This window comes from Sinohyriopsis cumingii, chromosome 8, assembly GCF_028554795.1.
Source record: "Sinohyriopsis cumingii isolate HCF-2022 chromosome 8, ASM2855479v2, whole genome shotgun sequence".
NCBI classification, from domain to species: Eukaryota; Metazoa; Mollusca; class Bivalvia; order Unionida; family Unionidae; genus Sinohyriopsis; species Sinohyriopsis cumingii.
The window spans coordinates 75,814,001-75,827,043 of record NC_142968.1 but is presented as its reverse complement, the minus strand read 5'-3'; the positions used below and the strand labels follow the sequence as shown (position 1 = coordinate 75,827,043).

The 13,043-nt window shown below is 36.3% G+C and overlaps 2 non-coding genes across 2 annotated transcripts; both read left to right on the top strand.

Annotated features, from left to right (window-relative positions):
* Positions 1–5,652: 5,652 nt before the first annotated feature.
* On the top strand, positions 5,653–5,950 carry LOC149793885 (signal recognition particle RNA). The gene has a single exon (XR_016423072.1).
* Positions 5,951–12,745: 6,795 nt separating this feature from the next.
* On the top strand, positions 12,746–13,043 carry LOC149793884 (signal recognition particle RNA). The gene has a single exon (XR_016423149.1).

Genomic DNA, 13,043 nt, shown 5'->3' with positions numbered 1-13,043 from the left:
GTTGTTATTTTGTTAAAAAGGACATGAAATTGATATTAGTAATCCAAACATAGTTCAATTTATTTGAATATGTCACTGTATCAAATTTTCTGTTGCCGTAGGTAGTTTGTGGGATGGTACCTTGACCCATGACTACCCATGTACAGTGTTTATCAAATAGGAGAAAAATAATACATTTACTATTGTAATGATATATACCAGAAAAATTGATGGAGTTAATTGAAAACAACACAGATGATCTTATTTCCGTGAGATTTGCATAACAGAATGATACTCTAGTCAGTTCTTTTGTACCACCATCACATATTGGTTAAGATATGTGTTTTGTTCAGTTTCTCTAGTACTTCTCGCTGCATCTTGTATATCTTTTGTGTATGGATGCATGCCAAGTGCAAAGAAAGCTTATTCACAAAGTCACAGATTTATAAAGAATGTATGTTTTCGTAACGTTACGTTTACGAAGTGTGAAATCAGCACCTATCAGCAGCCCCTTCAGAGGTTGTGAGAGGCTCGGGACACGTTAAAATTGTGAGGTCCCAAGGCCCTGTTAATATTGCAGTTTGTAAATGATTCGAATGTACAAATAAGCCCATATAATTTACTATATACAGAATTAAAAGACAACTAAGTACACATTGAAGTATATTTAATATTATACTATTATATATAAAAAGCGAGGATCCTTAGGGGTTGAGACCCGGGCCATATCGTCTTCTTTGCCCTCCCACCCTGATTGGGCCCGCCTACGAGTCTTCGTCTGTGAGCAAAACATCCATTGTTTTATATTGCAAATCTATGGATACGTTGCATACTCTAAGTTTCTTATTGATTTCTATATGGTCATTTGACTAAGACCGTATAGAAATTGTGATTTACTTGTGATCCGTCACAGATAGACACTTTCGTTTAGGAAATCAAACTTTGTTGGAAAGCGGGAACATATACACAGACAGACAGACAGACAGACAGACACTCATGCACAGAGCAGCATTACTCCATTGTGATTGTAGGCAAGTGTGGCCTGTATTGTATGCGTCAGTGACTATGCTTAAGTTGTGTGTTTGATTCGAGTTACTTTGGCATGCATTATTGGTCACAAGCAGGTGCGCATCCAGGAAGACCGTGCGGGCGTGGGGGAGGGGAGTGGGATGAACATGTAGGCAAGGGAAGTTTTGGAATGGAATCCCTGTAGCACCTGCATTTTGAAAGTTTCCAGAGTATAATTTTAAGGATCTAAATCGCCGTTGCATTTGGTATGCATTTGGCAAACGATATGGTACCCAGGAGTCGCCTAATAAATATATAGTAAACAAAACCGACCAAAATTGTCATTTCTAATTTTGAATTTTGAGTGTGACCATCGTGAGTAACGATATATGTCATCGCGCACGAACTCCTGCCACAAATTAATGTTTGGAACAGGCACACCCTCATTCGTCCTACCTACTCTACTGTATTGATTCCTTTCCCCCTCTCTGTCTCTGTCTCTGTTTCTTTGTCATGATTCTTTTAATGGCTAATCTTTAATATTTTGAATCATCTTATGTCTGAAGGTTGATCGTGTGTAGAAAGGTGATACTATAATATTAGTTTTTCTTCATTAATAAAAGTCTAATATAGATTTTAAATTCTACCGAATGTGAATACAAGTTCGAAACTGATACGGAAAATGTGACATGGGAAACAACTCTTACAATTAGTGTAATTTTACTGGTAGAGTTATTTTTTTTATGTTCTGGCACGTTGTTTCCCTTTATCGATTAACATAGTTAAGATCCACTTGTTTGATATTGGGGCCTCATGCAGGCCTTACGGTACTAATTCCGTTCCCATAGTGAAGCTATGCAAACACCATGATATTAAAAGTTCTAGAACTTTAAATTTCTCAGCTGGTCTGCCTATCTGTCTATACATATATTCACCCACCTAATGGCCAGTAGGTCTGCCTGTCTAGCTATACAAGTATCCACCCACCTATAGGCCAGTTGGTCTGTTTATAGAAATATCCATCCACATACAGGCCAGTTGGTCAGACTATCAGCTTCTTTGTCTGATGACCTCCCAACATCCGACCAGTCTTTCTGCTCACCTGTATTTGTGCATGTTTTTCATCCATTGTTGAATATTGTACGTGAAAATCAAACACAAGAAGATCGTAAATAAAATGAAATAGTCCTACAAAGTGATCCCATTACGATGATGTAATTACGGCGTAAACATTATGTATGTCCCACCGGAACATATAACATTTGACATGGCAGTATTGACAAATTTATACATGTCCACGCGTGAGCGATACTATACAGCATGTATTCTGCATTTTAGGGTCCAATGTAGCATAGTTTGATAAGATTTCTTCTCTATTCAAGATGTGTTGTATTGTATTTATTATACTCATTCAAAAGTCAATAAATGATTAAATAAATATTATATTATTTTAGATACACAGTAGAGTTGACATTTTACGACTTTTAAATTGGGACTTGAAGCTTTCTCTGATATGTAAGTATCGAGATAAACTTGATGAAAAGACGACATTGACCTTGTTCGTTGTGTTTAAAGCATTGGATAGATGCTATGGTGCCAAGGAGACGCCAAATGAAAAATATAAAGAAAAGCCACGGAAATTGTCAGTTTTAATAGCAAATCTATCATAAATTAGCATAAAGTGTCAATGTGCACGAGTGTCTAATAGCACGCTAAACACCTGGCAAATTACCGTTGCGAAATTTTCTGTGTTCCTAGTATCCGAACATAATTTCTGTAATTTTCACATATGAAACTGATGATGCGCAGAAGAAACTATTTAAATAACAACAGAACAATGTAGCAGATTTAGAGCATAATTTGTACCGATTTTGACGTATTTGAAAATTAACTTATCTCTTGGTTTTGAAGTTTTGCATTCGAACGTGTATCACAAAATGGCAGGGGTATGGGCTCGCTGGCGATGCTGATAGGAATACGAGTGATACATACAGTGAAAATACAAAAAGATACAGTAAGGAAAAATGAAAGGATAAACCGACTATAACCATAAATTTTTCGATTGACAGTCTTCATTTCAAGGAGGTCCATGGTTGGTTGCCTTGCTTTGCCATTGTTTTCCTTTGCTGCCATTTCCTCGGTATGGCATAACCGATAATGTGGTTGAAATGCCGTTGTAAACCAACCAATATTTCTGCTTGGTAATAGGCAACGATCAAACCTGTAATCTCCAACAAGTAACCAGACCCGTCCATGCTGAGATTCTTAATATCAGCCACGGGCGGCTTCTATATGCTTTGGAAGACATCGAAGGTAAAATGTATGGGTAGCTCTTTGAGACATTAAGGGGCACTGTACGACTTTTGTGAGCATGTGTACAACTTCAGGTGACTACGATCTTTTTGGGTTCGACACATGGCTGGCTCTGTACGACTTCTGACTGGCTCGTTATGAAGTTGCGGAGAAGCACACCAAATTATATTTCTTTTTAAAATCTTTATGTACCCTTTTTATATTCATCTATCAAATGTACTTTGGATTTCATATATTTGAACACCAAATAGGAGAACGAATGCAGAAGCAAATACATAACAAAGAAATGTATTCGCCGTATGTTACAAGTAAGAATGCTATTATTATTATTATTATTGATGCTGTAGAATATCGGAAACAAATATTCAAATTGTCAGTCAGAGCAAATTTCAATTGCAGAGCACACAAATACACCCACTCACACCCCCCACACACACCCACACTCCCCCCACACAAACACACACACACACAAACATACACACACATACACACGTGCGATTATCGGATGATATATCCATATCAATGTTATGTCATGTTCTAAACGTTAGACGATGTTGCATAGAGTCACAATGGCTAAGAAGATTAAAGATTTGCTCTATCAATATGGCCCTGGATATGTGCGGATGACATACGATGTTGGTTATGGAAAATAAGTTGTTTTGGAGTTCACACAAATGATTAGAGAGACTGCATTTCAATGTTGGTCGGAACGTATTACTAATTCCTCAGAATGTTATTACTGTGCTCAGTATAAATCCCTACTACAATGTGAGAAATACCTCTCATGTAATATACTTTTCAATTTAAGAAAACGTTTATTGCAACTAAGATGTTCCAGGCATAAACGAATGATTGGAACAGGAAGAAGGAAATACAAATTGATAGTGCATTGAGATTTTGTGAACTGTGCATTAGAAGAAATATTTATTTAATAAGTGATGAATTTCAATTTGTTTGCGTTTGCCCAGAATATGATATTATTAGAAGACGATCTCTAAAAAATGTATATTATGTATAACCAAGCGTTACAAAATTTGTGTGGCTTTTGGTTAAGATTGATGTAGTGACGCTGTATAATTTATCAGATTACCGGTACAGATCATTTGCTAGGAGAGAGGGCTCTTTATGTCCATCCGAATAAATGATGTGAATATATTACTATTCCGACCTAAGTGTAGTAATAAGTGTAGAAATAAATCAAGAATTTATATTTCCACATGCATTAAAGAAAATGCGGCGTTCCAGTTGTGTATATAAAACATAATTTTGTATTACGGGCCGGGGGCCTATATTTTTGAAATAAAGTGATTTGATTTGATACTGTTGAGTTTCAAATGAAAATAGGAAAAGCATAACTTATAAATTCCTTTCCAACAGTAAACTGTTGCAGGCAAATTGAACCTATCGAATAGGCAAATACTAGGATTTTGGCTTTCTACATTTTCTTCTAGATTTGATCAAAATGGCAAAGATAATACCAGTGAAAATATCTCTCTTTTTCAGCTTAGTTTAAGCTCTAGTTTAAGTTTCCAAGTATTAAAATGAGGAAATAAAACTTGAAATCTGTGAATACATAACAGTGTTTATCCTGTGTAAATAATAATTAGTATTTATGCAGTTTTGAAGGACAAGAAGGTACATACATATCAAATGCTATTAAAGAATATTGCATACACATTGAAAAGTGATATATGAAACCCGTAATTTTATATGCAAAATCAAAATTAATATTTTCCCTTTCATTTCTGTAGAATTTTTTAATAATTAAATATCCGAAATATATATCGTAGCACTGTCAAAGAGAGAGAGAGAGAGAGAGAGAGAGAGAGAGAATTCGGAGATTTTAATATTGAAAATTAATGATTGTTTAGAACCGTTCAATAGGTGCAAATTTGGACAAATTGGTCGATGCGCTGCCTCACTGACAGATTGCAATGATATAACATCCTATGTGTGTAAATTTGTCCTGTCAGCATAATAATGTCAACAAATTCAATCGGTAACTCGTGTAATACTTCTAGTATTTGGCCACATCTTATTATTCATAAATGAAGGTGATTGGGTACGACCTGTGACAAGAGTAGCAAATCTGAGAACAGATAGTGGTTTTTGTTTGACGACAAGTTGCCTCCCTTAATGGAACATTATGAGTGCGCTCCCTTCGTCAACGAGTGACGCGTACTTCCGCCTTGTCAAATAAGACAGTATAATTTTCCAGGACATTTCGATATTTGTTGTAAATTTTGAGAGTTTCTTCTAAAGCTTGAATTTTGTATCAGTTTCATAAAGGTGTATCATCCAGATTCCACTACATTTTAGAGTTATATATGTTAAGGTTGCAAATTGTTTTCGGCTGGGAGTTGTGGCGTGCTCCTGTAATCCAGCTACTTGGAGGCCGGGGTCGTTGGACGGTTTGAGGGCGGGGGCTCTGCTCCTCGGTGCTCTATGTCGATCGGGTGTCCGCGCTAAGCTCGGCATCAATATGGGTCCCTCGGGGGAGCCTAGGGGGTCCAGGTTGTCTAAGGAGGGACGTACTGGCCCAGGGTGGAAACACAGCAGGCAAAAGTCCCCGTGTCGAGCAGTAGTGGGATCGCGCCTGTGAATAGGCATCGTTGGGTAGCCCGTCCAATATAGTCGGACACGATTCTTTTTAATTTTATTTATTTTGCTATAAAATTATTCATTTTCTTTCCATCTATAGCCATTGAGGTAATTTCTTTTACTTTCTTTTACATACTCGTTCTGATTATAACCCAGTTAATGATATTGTCTTTTATTTTTAGAATTAACTGTACGAAAAGATACATTATAATCATACATAATTTTTATTTTCACGATTCTTTTCTCTTCTAAGCTATTCGGTTTTTCTCTAAAACCTTGTAACCGCTAGCTACATCTTAAAGAGTCGGTATGTGTTCTACCAATAATAATAATAATAATAATAATAATTGTCATTATCATTATTATTATTAATTATTATTCCATTGAATAGTTGGTATTATGAAATTAATTTCCAAATGAAATATATGATGTAATTAATTAATAAATTTTAACAGGAAAACATTTGTGAATCTTTCAGAGTACAATATTTCATGATGAATATTAAAATTACAGTCTGCATATGTTCTTAAAAGTTTTATGTTTTTAATATTTTTCTTATTCTTTTTAAAATTTGATTCTATGTATAATTTGTACCCTCGCAGGTCAAGGAAATAGAGACTCTAGTTATGAAAATCATTATGAAGATAATGAAATGATACTGGCGATTGCCATTTCTGAAATACGTGCGTATGTTCTTTCTTATAAGATGAGTCTAAGTGCAAGTAACAGATCCTGATGTTCCATCATATAATGCGCTGGCAGATCAATATCTATGTTGTTTGTTCTATTGATCACTCCTGACAAACTGCATGGAACCAGATCTGAGGGCGCATTATGCATACATTCTACAGAAAATGATTTGGTGAAATTCAGTAACAGCTGGGACATTCATGAAGGTATTATTGATGAATTATTTTTGTTATGAAACACTGCAAGCTTTACTGTGCAGAACATAATGTATTATTATGTCAGCTATATGAGGGAATATATTCAGTTTTGGCGGATATCTTTGAGGGAGTAATGCACTTGACAAAAATAAGAGAAAACCTATTTTAAAAGTTATTCCCTTTATTTGGACAAGTATATATATTGAATGTATTACACGACAACCCCGCCCCCTTTCTCTCTCTCATCATTTCTCTCCAATGGAAATTTGCCTTTCTAGGATGTTTTTTTTGCTGTTGTTATTTTGTTAAAAAGGACATGAAATTGATATTAGTAATCCAAACGTAGTTCAATTTATTTGAATATGTCACTGTATCAAATTTTCTGTTGCCGTAGGTAGTTTGTGGGATGGTACCTTGACCCATGACTACCCATGTACAGTGTTTATCAAATAGGAGAAAAATAATACACTTACTATTGTAATGATATATACCAGAAAAATTGATGGAGTTAATTGAAAACAACACAGATGATCTTATTTCCGTGAGATTTGCATAACAGAATGATACTCTAGTCAGTTCTTTTGTACCACCATCACATATTGGTTAAGATATGTGTTTTGTTCAGTTTCTCTAGTACTTCTCGCTGCATCTTGTATATCTTTTGTGTATGGATGCATGCCAAGTGCAAAGAAAGCTTATTCACAAAGTCACAGATTTATAAAGAATGTATGTTTTCGTAACGTTACGTTTACGAAGTGTGAAATCAGCACCTATCAGCAGCCCCTTCAGAGGTTGTGAGAGGCTCGGGACACGTTAAAATTGTGAGGTCCCAAGGCCCTGTTAATATTGCAGTTTGTAAATGATTCGAATGTACAAATAAGCCCATATAATTTACTATATACAGAATTAAAAGACAACTAAGTACACATTGAAGTATATTTAATATTATACTATTATATATAAAAAGCGAGGATCCTTAGGGGTTGAGACCCGGGCCATATCGTCTTCTTTGCCCTCCCACCCTGATTGGGCCCGCCTACGAGTCTTCGTCTGTGAGCAAAACATCCATTGTTTTATATTGCAAATCTATGGATACGTTGCATACTCTAAGTTTCTTATTGATTTCTATATGGTCATTTGACTAAGACCGTATAGAAATTGTGATTTACTTGTGATCCGTCACAGATAGACACTTTCGTTTAGAAAATCAAACTTTGTTGGAAAGCGGGAACATATACACAGACAGACAGACAGACAGACAGACACTCATGCACAGAGCAGCATTACTCCATTGTGATTGTAGGCAAGTGTGGCCTGTATTGTATGCGTCAGTGACTATGCTTAAGTTGTGTGTTTGATTCGAGTTACTTTGGCATGCATTATTGGTCACAAGCAGGTGCGCATCCAGGAAGACCGTGCGGGCGTGGGGGAGGGGAGTGGGATGAACATGTAGGCAAGGGAAGTTTTGGAATGGAATCCCTGTAGCACCTGCATTTTGAAAGTTTCCAGAGTATAATTTTAAGGATCTAAATCGCCGTTGCATTTGGTATGCATTTGGCAAACGATATGGTACCCAGGAGTCGCCTAATAAATATATAGTAAACAAAACCGACCAAAATTGTCATTTCTAATTTTGAATTTTGAGTGTGACCATCGTGAGTAACGATATATGTCATCGCGCACGAACTCCTGCCACAAATTAATGTTTGGAACAGGCACACCCTCATTCGTCCTACCTACTCTACTGTATTGATTCCTTTCCCCCTCTCTGTCTCTGTCTCTGTTTCTTTGTCATGATTCTTTTAATGGCTAATCTTTAATATTTTGAATCATCTTATGTCTGAAGGTTGATCGTGTGTAGAAAGGTGATACTATAATATTAGTTTTTCTTCATTAATAAAAGTCTAATATAGATTTTAAATTCTACCGAATGTGAATACAAGTTCGAAACTGATACGGAAAATGTGACATGGGAAACAACTCTTACAATTAGTGTAATTTTACTGGTAGAGTTATTTTTTTTTATGTTCTGGCACGTTGTTTCCCTTTATCGATTAACATAGTTAAGATCCACTTGTTTGATATTGGGGCCTCATGCAGGCCTTACGGTACTAATTCCGTTCCCATAGTGAAGCTATGCAAACACCATGATATTAAAAGTTCTAGAACTTTAAATTTCTCAGCTGGTCTGCCTATCTGTCTATACATATATTCACCCACCTAATGGCCAGTAGGTCTGCCTGTCTAGCTATACAAGTATCCACCCACCTATAGGCCAGTTGGTCTGTTTATAGAAGTATCCATCCACATACAGGCCAGTTGGTCAGACTATCAGCTTCTTTGTCTGATGACCTCCCAACATCCGACCAGTCTTTCTGCTCACCTGTATTTGTGCATGTTTTTCATCCATTGTTGAATATTGTACGTGAAAATCAAACACAAGAAGATCGTAAATAAAATGAAATAGTCCTACAAAGTGATCCCAATACGATGATGTAATTACGGCGTAAACATTATGTATGTCCCACCGGAACATATAACATTTGACATGGCAGTATTGACAAATTTATACATGTCCACGCGTGAACGATACTATACAGCATGTATTCTGCATTTTAGGGTCCACTGTAGCATAGTTTGATAAGATTTCTTCTCTATTCAAGATGTGTTGTATTGTATTTATTATACCCATTCAAAAGTCAATAAATGATTAAATAAATATTATATTATTTTAGATACACAGTAGAGTTGACATTTTACGATTTTTAAATTGGGACTTGAAGCTTTGTCTGATACGTAAGTATCGACATAAACTTGATGAAAAGACGACATTGACCTTGTTCGTTGTGTTTAAAGCATTGGACAGATGCTATGGTGTCAAGGAGACGCCAAATGAAAAATATAAAGAAAAGCCACGGAAATTGTCAGTTTTAATAGCAAATCTATCATAAATTAGCATAAAGTGTCAATGTGCACGAGTGTCTAATAGCACGCTAAACACCTGGCAAATTACCGTTGGGAAATTTTCTGTGTTCCTAGTATCCGAACATAATTTCTGTAATTTTCACATATGAAACTGATGATGCGCAGAAGAAACTATTTAAATAACAACAGAACAATGTAGCAGATTTAGAGCATAATTTGTACCGATTTTGACGTATTTGAAAATTAACTTATCTCTTGGTTTTGAAGTTTTGCATTCGAACGTGTATCACAAAATGGCAGGGGTATGGGCTCGCTGGCGATGCTGATAGGAATACGAGTGATACATACAGTGAAAATACAAAAAGATACAGTAAGGAAAAATGAAAGGATAAACCGACTATAACCATAAATTTTTCGATTGACAGTCTTCATTTCAAGGAGGTCCATGGTTGGTTGCCTTGCTTTGCCATTGTTTTCCTTTGCTGCCATTTCCTCGGTATGGCATAACCGATAATGTGGTTAAAATGCCGTTGTAAACCAACCAATATTTCTGCTTGGTAATAGGCAACGATCAAACCTGTAATCTCCAACAAGTAACCAGACCCGTCCATGCTGAGATTCTTAATATCAGCCACGGGCGGCTTCTATATGCTTTGGAAGACATCGAAGGTAAAATGTATGGGTAGCTCTTTGAGACATTAAGGGGCACTGTACGACTTTTGTGAGCATGTGTACAACTTCAGGTGACTACGATCTTTTTGGGTTCGACACATGGCTGGCTCTGTACGACTTCTGACTGGCTCGTTATGAAGTTGCGGAGAAGCACACCAAATTATATTTCTTTTTAAAATCTTTATGTACCCTTTTTATATTCATCTATCAAATGTACTTTGGATTTCATATATTTGAACACCAAATAGGAGAACGAATGCAGAAGCAAATACATAACAAAGAAATGTATTCGCCGTATGTTACAAGTAAGAATGCTATTATTATTATTATTATTGATGCTGTAGAATATCGGAAACAAATATTCAAATTGTCAGTCAGAGCAAATTTCAATTGCAGAGCACACAAATACACCCACTCACACCCCCCCACACACACCCACACTCCCCCCACACAAACACACACACACACAAACATACACACACATACACACGTGCGATTATCGGATGATATATCCATATCAATGTTATGTCATGTTCTAAACGTTAGACGATGTTGCATAGAGTCACAATGGCTAAGAAGATTAAAGATTTGCTCTATCAATATGGCCCTGGATATGTGCGGATGACATACGATGTTGGTTATGGAAAAGAAGTTGTTTTGGAGTTCACACAAATGATTAGAGAGACTGCATTTCAATGTTGGTCGGAACGTATTACTAATTCCTCAGAATGTTATTACTGTGCTCAGTATAAATCCCTACTACAATGTGAGAAATACCTCTCATGTAATATACTTTTCAATTTAAGAAAACGTTTATTGCAACTAAGATGTTCCAGGCATAAACGAATGATTGGAACAGGAAGAAGGAAATACAAATTGATAGTGCATTGAGATTTTGTGAACTGTGCATTAGAAGAAATATTTATTTAATAAGTGATGAATTTCAATTTGTTTGCGTTTGCCCAGAATATGATATTATTAGAAGACGATCTCTAAAAAATGTATATTATGTATAACCAAGCGTTACAAAATTTGTGTGGCTTTTGGTTAAGATTGATGTAGTGACGCTGTATAATTTATCAGATTACCGGTACAGATCATTTGCTAGGAGAGAGGGCTCTTTATGTCCATCCGAATAAATGATGTGAATATATTACTATTCCGACCTAAGTGTAGTAATAAGTGTAGAAATAAATCAAGAATTTATATTTCCACATGCATTAAAGAAAATGCGGCGTTCCAGTTGTGTATATAAAACATAATTTTGTATTACGGGCCGGGGGCCTATATTTTTGAAATAAAGTGATTTGATTTGATACTGTTGAGTTTCAAATGAAAATAGGAAAAGCATAACTTATAAATTCCTTTCCAACAGTAAACTGTTGCAGGCAAATTGAACCTATCGAATAGGCAAATACTAGGATTTTGGCTTTCTACATTTTCTTCTAGATTTGATCAAAATGGCAAAGATAATACCAGTGAAAATATCTCTCTTTTTCAGCTTAGTTTAAGCTCTAGTTTAAGTTTCCAAGTATTAAAATGAGGAAATAAAACTTGAAATCTGTGAATACATAACAGTGTTTATCCTGTGTAAATAATAATTAGTATTTATGCAGTTTTGAAGGACAAGAAGGTACATACATATCAAATGCTATTAAAGAATATTGCATACACATTGAAAAGTGATATATGAAACCCGTAATTTTATATGCAAAATCAAAATTAATATTTTCCCTTTCATTTCTGTAGAATTTTTTAATAATTAAATATCCGAAATATATATCGTAGCACTGTCAAAGAGAGAGAGAGAGAGAGAGAGAGAGAGAGAGAGAGAGAGAGAATTCGGAGATTTTAATATTGAAAATTAATGATTGTTTAGAACCGTTCAATAGGTGCAAATCTGGACAAATTGGTCGATGCGCTGCCTCACTGACAGATTGCAATGATATAACATCCTATGTGTGTAAATTTGTCCTGTCAGCATAATAATGTCAACAAATTCAATCGGTAACTCGTGTAATACTTCTAGTATTTGGCCACATCTTATTATTCATAAATGAAGGTGATTGGGTACGACCTGTGACAAGAGTAGCAAATCTGAGAACAGATAGTGGTTTTTGTTTGACGACAAGTTGCCTCCCTTAATGGAACATTATGAGTGCGCTCCCTTCGTCAACGAGTGACGCGTACTTCCGCCTTGTCAAATAAGACAGTATAATTTTCCAGGACATTTCGATATTTGTTGTAAATTTTGAGAGTTTCTTCTAAAGCTTGAATTTTGTATCAGTTTCATAAAAGTGTATCATCCAGATTCCACTACATTTTAGAGTTATATATGCTAAGGTTGCAAATTGTTTTCGGCTGGGAGTTGTGGCGTGCTCCTGTAATCCAGCTACTTGGAGGCCGGGGTCGTTGGACGGTTTGAGGGCGGGGGCTCTGCTCCTCGGTGCTCTATGTCGATCGGGTGTCCGCGCTAAGCTCGGCATCAATATGGGTCCCTCGGGGGAGCCTAGGGGGTCCAGGTTGTCTAAGGAGGGACGTACTGGCCCAGGGTGGAAACACAGCAGGCAAAAGTCCCCGTGTCGAGCAGTAGTGGGATCGCGCCTGTGAATAGGCATCGTTGGGTAGCCCGTCCAATATAGTCGGACACGATTCTTT